This window comes from Plecotus auritus (genome assembly GCF_963455305.1).
Source record: "Plecotus auritus genome assembly, chromosome: 4".
In the NCBI taxonomy this organism is placed as follows: Eukaryota; Metazoa; Chordata; class Mammalia; order Chiroptera; family Vespertilionidae; genus Plecotus; species Plecotus auritus.
The window spans coordinates 159,335,546-159,352,817 of record NC_137775.1 but is presented as its reverse complement, the minus strand read 5'-3'; the positions used below and the strand labels follow the sequence as shown (position 1 = coordinate 159,352,817).

At 41.6% G+C, this 17,272-nt stretch overlaps 1 protein-coding gene across 2 annotated transcripts in view; it reads right to left on the bottom strand.

The window, feature by feature from the left end:
- GRM3 (glutamate metabotropic receptor 3) overlaps nucleotides 1–7,362 on the bottom strand; it is a 198,846-nt gene extending 191,484 nt beyond the window's left edge. Inside the window, exon 1 of one of the 2 annotated variants that reach the window (XM_080666476.1) lies at nucleotides 6,666–7,362. The gene's annotated coding sequence lies outside the window, so the exon portion shown is untranslated. The remainder of the gene's footprint in view (nucleotides 1–6,665) is intronic. The other variant, XM_080666477.1, reaches the window with a different exon arrangement.
- Nucleotides 7,363–17,272: the final 9,910 nt, after the last annotated feature.

Sequence of the window (17,272 nt, the reverse complement as noted above, 5' to 3'; positions counted from 1 at the left end):
GCACTCTGAAAGATACCAGCCTTCTTCATCTCCTCCAAATCTTTTGTGCAATCATAATTTCAGTGGAAATCTGTCTATGCCTCCTTTCCTGGTTCAACTACAGCAAACTTAGAAAGCCCCACCCCCAAGGACACAATGATGATTCCACCGATAGAAACAGCAGATGCTTGGCCAGAAGGCCACACAGCTGAGGTTTTGTCAAAGCACTGGAAGACATGGCAGGTATAGCCTCCTCAACACCAACGCCCTTCTGATGGAGAAATGGGTGACGCTCCAGCCTTGTTTGAAATTTTAAATCTAAATACATCTGTTAAATGAAGAAATAGGCTCTTTTGTTGGGTGGAAACTCTTTTCTGGAGTTCAAATTTGATTTTTAGAATACCTTCAACTTTACACGTTTGTGAAATTTTGTATGTGTTTTCACATTTATTTTCTTGTGTCCCCATGGCATGTCCAGAATTTGTTTTGATTATAATAGATGTTTATTAAATACTAGAGGCCCGGTGCATGGAATTCATGCAGGGGATGGGGGGGGGGGTCCCTCAGCCCGGCTTGTGTCCTCTCGCAATCCGGGACCCCTCGGGGGATGTAGGGCCTAAACCGGCAGTTGGACATCCCTCTCGCAATCCGGGACACTGCATGCACCAGTGACCATACTTTTCATACAGGTGAAAAGCATCTTGCTGTTGTATGGGCAGCTACATTTCCCACCCCCCACCCCCCCGATTATAAAAAGTAGTACATCACATGGTCCTTCTGAGGCAGTAGTAAAAACTGAAGCAGAGAGAAGTTAACTAATTGTCTTTGTCACACAGTGATAAGTGTCAGAATCAGGGCTGACCACAAAATGTGCAAGCCAGAGTCATGCATGTCATCGCTGCATCATCCTGTTTTTTCAGTGTTAGAGTAGTCTTGCCAAATTTTAATTTTTAAATCTAAGAGACTGTTCCCAATATACAGGGTAGGGTCCCTAGGCCTGGCTGGCAATCAGGGCCATCTGTGGGGTGACCGGCAGGTGGGGTGATCGCTCCCCTCCCCCCCCCCCCCCGCTGGCACCCACCTTGGCTGGTAGCCTGGCATCGCCCGCTGATTGCCGCTCTCAGGGGGCAGACGCTCCTACATTGAGCATCTGCCCCCTAGTGGTCAGTGCATGTCATAACGACCAGTCATTCTGCCGGTCATTCCACTGTTCGGTTGATTTGCATATTAGGGTTTTATTATATAGGAAGGAGGGGTTTGTTGACTGCTTCCTTATTAGCTACTTTTTCTTTCTGAAGGTAATGTTATTTTTTTAGGGGAGTGTCTTTAAATTATTATACTCTTAATCCATGCTACATCTACAGGTTGTAATGTTTTTCAAGCTACGTGTCTAGTGCAGCCATGGGCAAACTACGGCCCGCGGGCCGGATCCGGCCCATTCGGCTGTTCTATCCAGCCCACGGAGCCAAAAGAGTGGAGGGTTCTCTTGCTCTCCCCTCTGCTCCTTTTCTTTGAATTTATATTAGTTCACACAAACACTCCATCCATGCTTTTGTTCCGGCCCTCCGGTCCAGTTTAAGAACCCATTGTGGCCCTCGAGTCAAAAAGTTTGCCCACCCCTGGTCTAGTGTCATGGTTTTGAAATTTTTTGTTTGGTGTATATCTATACTCTTTCAAATAAATTTACTCAAATGTGTATGTATGTGGGTAGGGTGTGTGTGTGTGTGTGTGTGTGTGTGTGTGTGTGTGTGTGTGTGTGTAGTGCTATACAGGCAAGTGAAAATGACAGCTACCTTGGGCTTTCTGTGGAGATATCTTCTCTATATGTGGTTTTATTTTCAAATATGATGTTTTAGTCTACAATTATACCTGAACATTTCCCCAGTTTATTTTTCTGTCCCATTCTTAGAGTACAGTGTACAGTTTTCAGTTCCATAAAAGATTACTCACTTGGTGAGGAGGTATTATAGTCCGTGTAGACACAGACTTCTTAGAATGCCTCAGTCCCAGGGAGCAGTCACAAGTACATTAATGGCCTACTTTCCCAACACCAAGAAAATTGATTTCCCCTTTGTTTCTAAGGAAAATCATTTTGAGGGTACTCACCACTATGCCATGAATGGTATTATAAAAAATGTTGGTTTAAAAATTATTTATTCCATGCAGTCTAATTTTATTCTCTTAAAGATATATTCAGTTTTAGAATGCCACTTTTTTTAAAATTGTTTCCTTAATTTAATCTACATAAATGTTTCTATGTGCAGTCTAATGCTCACCAAGCAGTGGAAAAGTATTTTTAGCTGCTGATTCACTTTACTCTGAGTCTCATATTTTCTGGACTTGCCAAGTGTAACCTAGGAACTTATTTCCTGATTTATATCATTTACTCCTCTACTGACTAGCTTAACTTACATTTCAATGGCTGGGGCTTGAAGAAACAACTGAGTGGGATGGTGAGTCTACCAAGATATTTCCTGAAGACTCTTAACAGAAGCCTAAGCATAGGCATCTTAGAACGAGATTTTAAGTGAATGAAGTGAAAACCTGTTTCTCTCTTGTGGTTATTTTGGATTTTTCTATTTTAAAACTCACCTTCACATATGGTACCTGCATATAAATAAAAACTTATTCCATATTGGTATATGCATGATTCAAATTTGTTTTTCATGATGATATAGCACAGTGATGAATTCAAGCTTACTTCCGCTGGCTTTTAACATTGTTTTAGTATGAAGGGGCTACTGTATTCTAACAGAATTACTATATTGTGTTAATGTATACATCTAAACTACACACACTACTATATGCCTAGCACATCCTATTAATTATGGAAATCACTTTCATTTTGATAGTGAAATTTACATGACAACAGCTTCTGGGCTCAGTGGAGCATCAGACCAGCATGTCACAGAATTCCCTTGTAGTGTGGGTATTGACAGGGTTCTGTTGATATCAAATTTGCAATGAAAATGTCTCATAAATGTGCATCCACATAGAACATTACTTAGAAGGAATCAGCTCAATATTCACATGGGTCATTACTGTCAGAGATGGAAAATTTCCTCACTTACATTAGTAACACAAGTTATTAAGAATATGTAATCAGCCTGGCTGGCATGGCTCAGTGATTGAGCATCGACCTATGAACCAGGAGGTCATGGTTCAACTCCTGGTCAGGGCACATGCCCAGGTTGGGGGCTCAATCCCCAGTGTGGGGTGTGCAGGAGGCAGCTAATCAATGATTCTCTCTCATCATTGGCGTATCTATCTCTCTCTCCCTCTCCTTTCCTCTCTGGAATCAATAAAAATATATTTCTTTAAAAAGTTATCTTAAAAAAAAGAATATATAATTATATATTACATAGATGACCTGAAAGATTTGTCTTAAATATTTAGAAAGGGTGTTCAGATATAGAACTGTCACCTTTGTGTTCTCCCCTGTAACTGTATAAAGCCTTTTGTATCCTGCAAATCGTGAATAAATGTGAGATGAAGACTCTAAATCAGGCAACAGAATGTGCTGGTCCAGAGGGGTTATAATAGGGAATAAGTATCAAGACAAAATAGAACAGAGGGATAATTAGGCTGAATATTACAACCAAGTTCTTAATAGGGAGAACTATTAGACTGTGAAATAGTCTTTCAAATGCACTGGAAAAAGACATTACTCGAGCCATTTAAAATCAGACTGGACTGAAGTACTCCAAAATGCGGTATGCGATGGGGACCAAGCCTGCATTAGAAGTGGAAGGAGGAGAATGACCTAATAGCTCCTGCTGTCTGCGTGATTACTATGATTGTACTCATTTTATGTGTTCAGTCTTGGTGGAAAATCTTCTGTCATTTTATGCTACTTCTAGGGAGCAATTCCAACAAATGTATCTAATGTAGAATTGGATGCATTGAGCAGCATCTCAGAAAAGATGAAAACGCGCAATAAACAGTGTAAGATAGTGAAGCATGAGTAAACACTACTCCTTTACTTCTGGGAGGGACCCCTGGAGAAAACAATTCTCACCCTGGAACTCTGGCCATATTCCAATGCGCATAAATGCATCCTGTCTGCCTGGCTTTTAGGTATTAATTTTCATTTCTTTTATTTAATGGTATCTTGAGATGATATGGAGTGCAGGACAACAAATTGAAACATTTCATCCCCAGGTCAATGACTACAGTTTGGCAGGAGGTAGGTAGGACCCTGGGAGAAAAATCTTGCAACATTTGTGGCTGATATCTATTAGAGAAATGGACAGGAAAGAGAAAATGGTTTAATTTTAAGAAAAGAGTTTGACATGAAATAAGGAAGAGGAAAAGGTATTCAGGGAAGTTGTAAAAATGTTATTGCTGGACATCTTTCAAAAGAAGACCATCCTCAATCTTGTGCAGTTCTGGTGATCACCTGTCAGGAAGTAGAGAAGTGAGGCAGGTGACCTTTAGACATTTATCCTAGTTCTTTTATTCAGTAAAAATATTAAATTTAATTAAAACTCAATGTTATCCTATCTTTTCATCTATTTAACCCACCAATTTTAATTGCAATGATACAAATTTAGAGATGGGATGATTTTGATGTGTGGTCATTGTGAGGTAAATGATTTGACATATACTCATTTCTTTTCACCACAACTTTTTAAAAAGACCATCATACACAAATCAGTGGATCATTGAAAATATTTTCATTATTAATAACATTTTCTGTTTGTGTAGCTTTTCATATATTTTCTCAATTTACTAATCACATATTCCTGAATTATGAAAAATATTTAATTCAAATTGAGGTCTCTTTCCCCAACCCGCCCCCCCCCCCCCAAGTGTATCCTATTCCTGTGTTGGCATAATTTTCTATGATTTCATTTGCAAGGATCTAGCTCATAGAGATTTTATATGAACTTTTTTTTGGGGGGGGAGGGGTGAAGAAGTGGAGACTGTCAATACTAAAAGGTTTTCTTACCATTTATCCTTTTGTTTAGCCCAATGAATGTAGATATTATAGCATTTTTGTTCTTTTATTTGTGAAAAATAAGTTTGGAGACTTTTTCTCCTTAGTTTCCATCCTGCACACCTGTGCTATTCTGAAGAGAAATCAAGTGAACCTTAGGGCAGGACCATTCAAAATGTCCTTAGAGTCCTGCTGCATGATCAGAACCGGAAAGGATGGACAGCTAAAACCTACAGGTGTGAGAAATCTTTGTAAAGGCAAGACACTGATGTTATGGAAGGGAAGTATCACTTTATTAAGGTCTAGTGTGCAATAGTTTCCAAAATCTATTTAAATTCTACTGGGCTGTTTTGAGAAAGAAAAAAAAAAAAGCACTATAAAATCAGTAAGTAATAGCCTAAACCTCTTTGGTAAGAGCTGTATAACCCACAGTTTAGTATAAGGGCAATCTAAGTGTTCTGGTCATGACTATATTAAATAAATTTACACAAATAATTAGAGTTCAGGTAGAAGCCTTAAAATATGTGATCAGATAAACCAAAGCAGACTTAGATGTAGGGAACTGAACCATGTTTCTCTACCAATAAATGCTTTATTCTCCTCAAAGAAACACAATATAGCTCTACTGAAGAGTTCTAAAATCAGCTAGCACAAATAAACTGAAGCAGAGAAACTCAAAGCACTAAACTATTGCTGAGGTCTTCAAGTCACACTAGCTTCAACTCACATTGACCTCAACTTTGAATATACATGTAACTATATGTGTCAAACACAGCATTATTCAAATAACAGTAGAAAAATTTTATTAAGCAATTTAGCAGAGCACTTGACCACAGATTATTAGAAGCGTGCCGTTTTGTTATCTGTTATCAAAATGTATACAATGCTTAAAATACTTAAATGGCCGGGGCATGTCCCCTTAAGATATCTACCTAACAGTGTTACGCCTTGGGGAATCTCCCACGTTTGTTAACCCAGGGAAGGAACAAAATCTAAGTGAAATCCTTAAGAAACAAGCTTCTGGGATATATTACCTAGTCTATTTCTAGATCGCGAATCTCCCGACCTCTGAGTTATCTCGCTGTCAGATAAGAAAATGGAACAGGAGAGATGAAGCGATATATGCTCTCCGTTTGGCTCTTCGATTTTTCACTCAAGCCAAAGGGACCAAAGTGCATCGAGTTAGGGATCATTTCCAAGAGTGTGTGCAGCACAGCGAACCTCTGGCCGCCTCTCGCTGCAGAGTGCATCCCGCCTGCAACACGGACCACGTCCCGCTGCCCGCTGCCCACCTCGCCCGGCAACCTCCACACCCACAGGACACAGCCGGCGTGGCAGCCAGTCACCGCAGGCTTTCCTGGGCACAAAACCGGAGGAGCCCCCAAACTGAAACGTATCCTGAGCCCAGAACAGGGCTGGCGGCGGCTGGCCGATGAGACTGGTCTCTCTGGGGGTCTGTGAGCATCAGTGGTCCCTCCACCTCTCTCATCCTGGCTGCAGAGCTGAGCCCTGAAAGCTGCCTCCCTCCCGGACACACAGAAGTGCGCGCACACACACAAACTCTCACTCACGCACACCCACCCACATGGCCTCTGCCCCCCACCCTCCCCACCCCTGCGAAACTGTAGGGACCGGTCTATGCTCTGCCTCAACTTTCCCGGCTGCACCTGGCCCACGCGGCCCCCCGAGCCTGCGCGCCCTCCCCGGGCGCCCTCCAGAGGGACGCGTCCTTCTCTGGACCCCTTACCTGGCGCTGACAACTCCTGGCAGGGACTGGAGCTGACCGTGGTGGCAGCGGCGGTGGCTGAGCCTGCACTCGGGCTCTGGCTCATGGTTGGTCCTCCTCATCCGACACAAAAGAGGTAGCTTGCTGGCTTTGTCCTTTCCAAATCCAAGGGAGAACTTATTTTGCCCCCGAGATGGCCAACTTGTGCGCGCCGTTTCCCGTCACAGCGCCCCCTGCCCCTGCCCCCGCCCCCTCCCGGCTGCTAGCTGGACCCCTGCCCGGTGGCAGAACATCCAGGCCTCCGAGTCAGTGGGGAGTGGGAAAAGGGAGGGGAGGAGGAGACGAAGGAGGTTGGGAAAAAGGGGAGACCCCGTGGTCTTCCACGGAGGGAGGGGGAACAGTTCCCAGCTGAGCCCCTCGCCTCTTGACAGGCAAACACACTTCCCAGACGGGGAAGCAACTTTCCCTCACCTTGGCCAGGCTGGAACCACAGCCTCTAATTGGGACTCTCGGCAGAGGCAGGGACCTGGCATTCTCTCCTCCCCATTCTGTCTTTCTCCTTTCCTCCCTCTCTGGTTCTCCTTTCCCCTCCCCCCTCCCCTCCTCCCTCCCTATTATAGGGGTGTATCTGCAGAGTCTTCAGCGAGCTAGGGCACCTAGACGAGAGGACTGTTGAATGGAAATCCGGAGAGGTTTTGCCGGACCTTCGCCTCACTCTGAAATCCTCAGGCAGAGCATGCAAAGGTTGGGGATTTCGGAGAGGCGGGGTGAAGGGGCGTGGGGCGGCGGGAGATCTGCGGCTCTAACTTTGAAGCTCTGCTAGAGCTCTCGGCCTGCAGGAGAGCGAGTACTAGCAGTCAGCCCAGGAAAAGGTCTCCCGTGGTCCCCTGGCACCCGGCTCACGGCATGCTAGAGGGCAAGGGGGAGCGGGAGCGGAGGGGGGGCGAGAGAGCCTGGGAGGCCGGTGTGCAGCTCTGCCCCACACGCAGCTCAACTGCACATTGCAAGCCCCTGGAGAGGGCTTGTGCAGAACCATCTCTGGGTCAGGCGGGCGGGAGACGCTCCGGTTTCCTAGCAACCCTCATCAATCTTCTCCGGATTGCTCCCTCTGAAGGAATTCGATTGGACAGCCCCTGGAGGGAAGACACGCCTCTTCAAGAATGCTGGGTTGCTGCTTTTTCGCATTCTCCAAAATTTCTTGGGTGGAATAAGATTAGAGGAGAGTGCTGAATCGTCTCCCTCCGTGTCCCTCTATGCTGCCACACCGCTCCCTTGCAGAGACGCCCCCTCCCACAATAGTCCTTCTTTAGTCCTCCTTGTGGTTAGCAGACCCAGTCAGTGTTCTCTACAGAACCTCTTCTTTCTTCTTAAAATTAAATAAATAAAAACCTTAAACCGGTGACGTAGGCACAAAAGAAAAAAAGGCAAACGAAAATAGCTTGAATTGACTCTGAGCTACAGATTAAATCCTAAAGGTAACATTCCAGGCATCTTTCCATGTTTAGACACCTTGTATTTAATTTCAAAATTGAAACTTAACTCCTGAAATTTTCCAACCTGATACACTAACTTTGTGTTGTTAATCAGGGACTGAGTGATACGTAGCCTGAGACAATTCAACTTCATTCTTTAATGCTACCTTTATTTTTTTAATATTTAATGTTAAGTTTTTCAACAATTGCCTCTTTTGTAACCTAGCCAAGACACGTAAACTCCAGAAATAATTTTTACCACTGGTTCCTTTAGAAACTAACAATATTTAGAAGACACGTGAACTTATACAGCTACTCCATTGTGAATGCTATGAAAACTAGGAACTTGAGTATATTAAAAATTAAAATATTACTAAGTAGTAAAAGTCTAAATATTGTAAAGTCCGCCTTCCAACAGTATTATATCTAGAATGCAATAGTCATGTCAAAATAAAAGCAAAACCACCCTTCCTTCGCATGTCATTACTGTTATCTAACATGTACTGCTTACCACAAACACATTGGACGTTCATAAGAGGAAATTTTCGCAGCGTTTGTCCAGTAGGGAACTGTACATCCAAGAGCAGTGACACAGCAATGGAAACGATAAAGACCTTCACTCTGCCAGGGCTTCCATACAGCATGAAGCCATGTTAGCAGCCCTTGGTTTCATTCAGAGTCTTCCAGAAGATTCTGTTTTGCTTTTCAAAAACTTTATCAGACTCACTTGAGATTGAGAGAAGTAGAAGAGAGCTGATATTTGTATCTCATTAAAAAAGGAAAGTAGCTGTGTTTGCACAAAATAGTATAGACTGAACTGCTGGCATAGCCTGCACCGAGGTGTTGTTGTTGTTGTTGTTTTTTTAAATATATTTTATTGATATTTTACAGAGAGGAAGGGAGAGGGATAGAGAGCTAGAAACATCGATGAGAGAGAAACATCGATCAGCTGCCTCCTGCACACCTCCCAATGGGGATGTGCCCGCAATCAAGGTACATGCCCTTGACCGGAATTAAACCCGGGACCCTTCAGTCCGCAGGCCGATGCTCTATCCACTGAGCCAAACCGGTTTTGGCTGTTGTTGTTTTTTAACACACTAAAGATGGTGCTGTGTAAAGGCTGAGATACTGAAGCAAATTATCAATATGTTACCAGATCTGGCTTTATGAATCACTTTCATTTTTCCCCTGCCACATAGGTACAAAGAAATGATGAACATGGGGATTTGTAGCCTGGTTGTAGCTTTTTACTGAGTTTGAATCCTTAATTACCATCACTTCCTAACCATGTGACTTTGGTCAAGTTTCTTAACCTCACTATATCTCAGTTTCATCACCTGTAAAATGGGACTAATAATTGCTCCCCCCTCAGTTATTTCAGGATTAATAATTACTTGTAAACAACATGCAAATGCTAGTTATGACTATTAGTCTCTAATAATATTTTAACTGTTGGGCCTATGTTATATTTAATTGAAAACAATTAGTTTCGTACTTTAATGCTTCCCTTTTAATTTAATTTAAATTCATCATTGACTGGGAACATAGCTTTAACTTTAATGTGTATTTGTTGGTGTGTGCATGTTGTGTGTGTGTGTTTGTGTACACATGCATGTTTTCAGATTTTTTTTATTTTCCAAAAATTTTTAGAGCTTCAGGGGATAGAACTAAATGACAACATCTGGCTAACTGGCATGTCAATTAGGAAATGACATCTCTTCCCCCCACTTCACCCAAATATTCTAATGGCTCTATTTAGAAACAATTCTAGTCCCCTATTTTAAGTACCTCTGGCATAGTATGTTTATCTTTATCAAGGTTTTTCAAGTCAAACACATGTATTTGGATATCTAGGCCACTCTTTCTAGTTAATATTTTACCAGTACGTTACTTTGATTACTTTTCACTAATCTATCTGTATTTATTTGAATGATTATGATATTTCTTCTTATGATCCCCTACAGTTAATGTTCTGACTTTTGCTATACTAATTTTTGCTTTAAAAAAGAATATGTTTTTATTGATTTCAGAGAGGAAGGGAGAGGGAGAGAGAAATAGAAACACCAATGATGAGAGAGAATCATTTTTTTGCAGTCTCCTGCATGCCCCATACTGGGCATAGAGCCCACAACCCAGGCATGTGCCCTGACCTGGAATAAAACCGTGACTTCCTAGTTCATAGGTCGATGCTCAACCACTACAACATGCCAGCCTGGCTGCTATACTACCTTTTAAATATGGCCCATAAAGCATACCATCTTTCATTCAGAAATAACAGAGAGTTAATGTGCTGTCATTATTAATTACAAATGAAATGCCTTCTATATCCTTATTCTGATCCAGACTGCACTCACTAGTATTCCCTTTGGAGAAAATATCCATTGGCTCAATCCAGAAATCAGTTTCATTGTTGGTTTCTACTATCAGTCAACATTGTGCTTTTTTTGTTTGTTTGTTTGTTTGTTTTTTTATCATTTATAGGGAGATCAAATATCCAGTTTATCTGGGACAGTTCTGGTTTACATCTATTGTGTGGATGTATTCACAGTGCACACATTATTTTTCAAAAATTCAGGTTTGATCATTAAATTATAGTTACCAGAAGCTTCTAATCATCTGGCCAACATCTCTTGCCTGAGCCTTCCCTTGCTCCATTTGCCATGTGACTATTAAATTCCTCTGTGTAACTAACTCCTTTTCCTGGATGGGACTAATCAATTCTAGAGTCTTAATGTATATATCTATGTAAATATGTAATGTACATATAAAATATTACAACTTATATTTAATTTGCTTATAAATATTCCTCATTTATTTTTCACTTCCTTTCTAAATATGCTGCCCCTTGAATCATCTGTAAAGTCTGATTTTATTTACTGTTACACAATGTGAAAACAAAAATATTAGTCTTAATTGATTGAAGCTTCAAGGCAAAAGGTCTCAACTATTTCATATTCCAAAGCAAGAGTTGCCAGACACACTGTGCTGGACTTGAGTGGAGTATCTTTAAACCACATGGATTATACAAGAATTAAAGCTGCATACAAGAAGCTGGCAGAGGAAGGAAGTTGGTAGGTTGGGGATGGGAGTGTGTATGCTTTTCCCCCACATGAACTCTAGTGAGGGATGCTGCTGCTTCAGCGAAACCGTTGCTATACCCTGGAATTAGGGTGATGCAATAGACTGCTTTTTAATTCATAGCAGAAGAATATAAAATACAAGAGGCTGTGTGTTGATCGGTCTTCCAGAGGGCTGAAAGAAAAGAACGCTGAACTTGGTGTGACTGCACTCCCACCTATGACAGACAAAAGGGTTTGGTTTCCTTGATACTATGTGATGGGAGAGTGAACACAGCAGAACGTGTTTTCTTAGACCCTAAGCCAGGGGTGGGCAAACTTTTTGACTCAAGGGCCACAATGGGTTCTTAAACTGGATCGGAGGGCCGGAACAAAAGCATGGATGGAGTGTTTGTGTGAACTAATATAAATTCAAAGTAAAGGAGCGGAGGGGAGAGCAAGAGAACCCTCCGCTCTTTCGGCTCCGCGGGCCGGATAGAACAGCCGAACGCGGGCTGTAGTTTGCCCACGGCTGCCCTAAGCAGAAGGGCCTGGTGGAGAAACTTTGGATCTTGAGTAGACAGTTGGCTCAGTGGTTGAGCGTCGACCTATGAACCAGGAGGTCATGGTTCGATTCCTCATCAGGGCACATGCCTGGGTTGTGGGCTTGATCCCCAGTGTGGGAAGGGCAGGAAGCAGCCAATCAATGATTCTTATCATTGACTAGAGGCCTAGTGCACAAATTTATGCACCACTGGGGTCCCTTGGCCTGTCCTGTGGGATCAGGCTGAAACCAGCTCTCTGACATCCCCTGAGGGGTCCTGGATTATGAGAGGGTGCAGGCCAGGCCAAGGGACCCCACCGGTGCACGATTGGGGCCTGGGAGGTTGGCCAGCTGGGGAGGAACTGAGGGAAGGCTCCAGGGCATGTCCAGCCCGTCTCACTCAGTCCCGATTGGCAAGCTACCAGTTGGAGTGTCTGTCCCCTGGTGGTCAGTGCTCATCATAGCGCCTGGTCGACTGTCTGCCCCCTGGTGGTGAGTGCGCATCATAGCGAACAGTTGAGCGGCCTTAGCATGTCATTAGCATATTATGCTTTGATTGGTTGAACAGCTGACTGGACTGGACACTTAGCATATTAGGCTTTTATTATATAGGATGTTTCAAACTCTCCCTCTCCATTCCTCTCTGAAAGCAATAAAAACATATTTTTTAAAAAAAGAAAAAGAAAAAATATCCTCGGGTGAGGATTAACAACAATAACAACAAAATCAAGTCAGATTCTACAACAAGAGATCCCCAGAGTCCAAGGGTCTTCAAAGAACTGATTAAATTGGGATTTAAAAAGTCAGCTATGAATACTTGCTAAGTCCAGGAAAAAGCAATGCCAGATCAGTACTGGTCAAATAGGACTTTTCTTGTCCCTTCAAACCTTCTATCTCTGACCTCGTTAGCTCTGAGGGATCAAAAGCTCCATCTGATGATTAAGGCAGAGGGAGGCTGAGGCTGAGGAGCTGGCTGAGCAGAGAAAAGAGCCGGCCAGGTCCCATTGCAGGCCTGTCTCCTATCGCTTTCCCAGTGGAAAGGAGATCTTCAGTGTGATGAGCATTGGGAATTGGATTATTACTCTGCACTGATTCTACCTGAGTCTAGTGTTTTGTTTTTCTTTTTTTGCGGTTTTGGTTTTTTGGGGGGAGGTGTTTATTTTTGTACTAAAGTGAAGGGAGGAATTTTTATCTGGGAAAAATTTGAAAGTCAAGGCACTGGCTTTGAATTAAATCCAAGAGGATAGAGAAGAACAAGCCCCATAGGCAAGATTATGCAGGTGCGATGGTGGAAAAGAATGCAATGGTTTTGTGGTGCTTTATGAAACTCACTTGTTAGGTATATAAATAGTCTCATCAGTACTCTTGATTCTTTAGCATTTTATCCTTGATTCTTTTAAGGGAAAATAAATAGGAATAACTCTTGGATAATTACTCTGTCCCTCACATATTGTATAGTTAACAGCTAAATTAAGGTTTGTTCTAAACTTGAATATTCAACTATTAAAATACTTGTCACCCACAAAGGATTCTTTGGAAAAGTTGAATTTTCAATCATTAATTTAAATATTGATAAAAATAAATAAAATATAAAAAATAAATATTAATAAAATTAGTACATTCTTTGAAAATACTCAGCCCAAGAAATTGAATATTTATCACTGAAATGTCACGACCCACAGGTTGAGAACCGCTGCTATAGAGCCTAAGACCATCGGAAAACACAGATATTTACATTACAATTCATAACAGTAGCAAAATTACAGTTATGAAGTAGCAACAAAAATAATTTTATGCTTGGGGGTCACCACAACATGAGGAACTGTATTACAGGGTCGCGGCATTAGGAAGGTTGAGAACCACTGCCCTAAGAAATGGATGAATAGATTACTCTGACACACATTTCTGTGAAAGAGAGGACTAAGGGGCTGCTTGGCTTTAGGAACCAAAACAGCCCCAATTGCCTGCCTCCTTAGGCTTTTATTATAACAACAGCTTGAACTAAAATTAACCTCTAGATGCAATCAGCAGTATAAGTATCCTTGAGAAAGTACATGCTTCTACAATGTCAGGTCCAAAAGATTAAACATAGAGATTCCAGTAAAACACCCAGGGGCTTGGACTTGTTTGGAAAAGTCAAGGCAGGGGCTGCCGCCTTCGGCAAGGTACCCCTAAGAGGCCACCGACCTTTCAGAGGATCCTCCTTACAGACTTTCCAACCAAGTCTCATGCTTCCCCACATAATTGTTAATCTGGTTTACCCACTTCATGAGGAGAATGGGTTTATGTGCTATTACTTATCAGTTTCATGTGCCTAACACTGCCTGACATGTCGTATTGTCAATAGGCATCTGATGAATGAAAGACTAAATGGTTGGGAGCCCTTCCTAGGGGTTTTGCCTGAATTTTGTACTTTTATAACAAGCAAACTGTTTTTAGTTTTAGGTTTTAAAAAAATTTTTTTGGGGGTGGGGCTAGACTGGAATAATAGGATCTGATGAAGGTTATGAACTTTATAAGGGAATTAAAGTCTCTTGGCACAGACACTGGTTGGAGGAGTTAATTTATATAGATAATGTATGGTAGAATAAATCACTGCTTTCACTCTGGATTCATGCCTCCAGTCTAAATAAATGATGCAGAGCACAGATATTAAATGAGTTTAGAAGAAGGAAAAGCATGTCCACTGGGTTTGCCTTTCCACTAATAAATTTAATCTCAGAGATTTTGGCAAAGGTTTACATTGTACATTTTAGAAATAGCATATGTTAAATGTTATTTATTTTGGTCTTATATCGATTATTTCCTTCCTGAGAATTCAAATCTATTTTCATACCTGGAAATGATGACATACTGATTGGGTCACCCCTAAGTCATCTTTCAGTTCAGATATATATATATGAGACCCGATGCACAAAAATTCATGCAAGAGTAGGCCTTCCTTTCCCCGGCTGCTGGCACTGGCTTTCCTCTGGCACCCAGGCTTCCCTCCTCCAGCCGCCAGCAGGCACCCGGGACCTGGGCTGGCTTCCCTCTGGCCCTGGCTTTGTCAGGAAGGACGTCCGGAATGACATCCAGAAGACGTCTGGTCTAATTAGCATATTACCCTTTTATTATTATAGATAGTGTCAAACACTATGCCAAAGTACATAAAATACCAAGGACATAAGATAGGGTCCCTGCCCTTGAAAATTTCTCTTCTGATAATAGCAGAATTGGCAACAAATCATTCAAAAATACAATATGATGGCCCTGGCTGGTGTGGCTCAGTTGGTTGAGCATCATCCCATTCACCAAGAGGCCACCAGTTTGATTCCATGCAACAAGAGGCCACCAATTTGATTCTAGGTCAGGGCACATGTCCAAGTTGCATTGCAGCCTTGATTCCCAGTAGGGGGCGTGCATGAGGCAGCCAATCAATGTCATTGATGTTTCTCTCTCTATCTCCTTCTCCCTTTCTCTCTCTCTAAAAAAAATCAATGAAAACATATTTTAAAAAATACAATATGAATTGGAAAAGAAGAAGTAAAGCTGTCCTTATTTGCAGATGACATGATATTGTACATAAAAAACCCGAAAGACTCCATCAAAAAACTAACAGACTTAATAAATGAATTCGGCAATGTAGCAGGATACAAAATTAACGCCAAGAAATCTATGGCATTTCTATACACCAACAATGAACTTACAGAAAGAGAGACTAAAAAAGCAATCCCATTTTCCATCGCACCAAAAAAATTAAGATACTTAGGAATAAACCTAACCAAGGAGGTAAAAGACCTATATGCAGAAAACTACAGGACCCTGAAAAAAGAGATAGAGGAAGATATAAACAGATGGAAGAACATACCATGTTCATGGATTGGTAGAATCAACATCATTAAAATGTCCATACTACCCAAAGCAATCTATAGATTCAATGCACTCCCCATTAAAATACCAATGGCGTATTTCACAGACCTAGAAAGAACTCTCCAAAAATTCATCTGGAATAAAAAAAGACCCCGAATAGCCACAGCAATCCTGAGAAAGAAGAATAAAGTAGGAGGGATCTCAATACCAGATTTCAAGCTGTATTACAAAGCCACTGTCCTCAAAACAGCCTGGTACTGGCACAAGAACAGACATATAGATCAATGGAACAGAATAGAGAATCCAGATATCGACCCAAACCAATATGCGCATTTAATATTTGACAAAGGAGGCATGAGCATACAATGGAGTCAAGACAGTCTCTTTAATAAATGGTGTTGGGAAAATTGGACAGATACATGCAAAAAAATGAAACTAGATCACCAACTTACACCATACACAAAAATAAACTCAAAATGGGTACAGGACTTAAATATAAGACGGGAAACCATAAAAATACTAGAGGAATCCACAGGCAGCAAAATCTCAGACATATGCCAAAAGAACTTTTTCAGTGATACTGCCCCTAGGGCAATGGAAGCCAAACAGAAAATAAACAAATGGGACTACATCAAAATAAAAAGCTTTTGCACAGCAAAAGAAACCATCAACAAAACAACAAGAAACCCCACTGTATGGGAGAACATATTTGCAAATGGTATCACTGATAAAGGTTTAATTTCCAACATCTACAGGCAGCTTATACAACTTAATAAAAGGAAGATAAAGGATCCAATAAAAAAATGGGCAACGGACCTAAATAGAATCTTCTCGAAAGAAGACAGAAGGAAGGCCAAGAGACACATGAAAACATGCTCAAAGTCACTAATTATCCGAGAGATGCAAATCAAAACAACAATGCGATACCATCTCACACCTGTCAGAATGGCTATCATCAACAAATCAACAAACGACAAGTGTTGGCGAGGATGCGGAGAAAAAGGAACCCTCGTGCACTGCTGGTGGGAATGCAGACTGGTGCAGCCACTGTGGAGAACAGTATGGAGTTTCCTCAAAAAACTGAAAATGGAACTCCCATTTGACCCAGTAATCCCACTCCTAGGAATATATCCTAAGAAACCAGAAACACCAATCAGAAAGGATATATGCACCCCTATGTTCATAGCAGCACAATTTACAATAGCTAAGATTTGGAAACAGCCTAGGTGCCCATCAGCAGATGACTGGATCAGAAAACTATGGTACATCTACACAATGGAATACTATGCTGCCGTAAAAAAGAAGGAATTACTACCATTTGTAGGCACTTGGATGGAATTAGAGAACATTATGCTAAGTGAAATAAGCCAGTCAATGAAAGAAAAATACCACATGATCCCACTCATTTGGGGATAATGAAAAACATTATAAACTGATGAACAAAAAGATAGTTACAGAGGCAGTAAAGCATCAAACAGACTGTCAAATTACAGTGGTAAGGTTAGGGAGACGTGGGGGAAATAAGAGATCAACTGAAGGACTTATATGCATGTATATAAGACTAACCAACGGATGCAAAACATTGGGGGGTGAGGGCATGTATGGGAGTGGGGTGGGGGGGGCAATGGTAAGATATGTACACATATAATACCTTAATAAAAATTTAAAAAAAAAAATACAATATGATGCAATATGTAAGCGAGG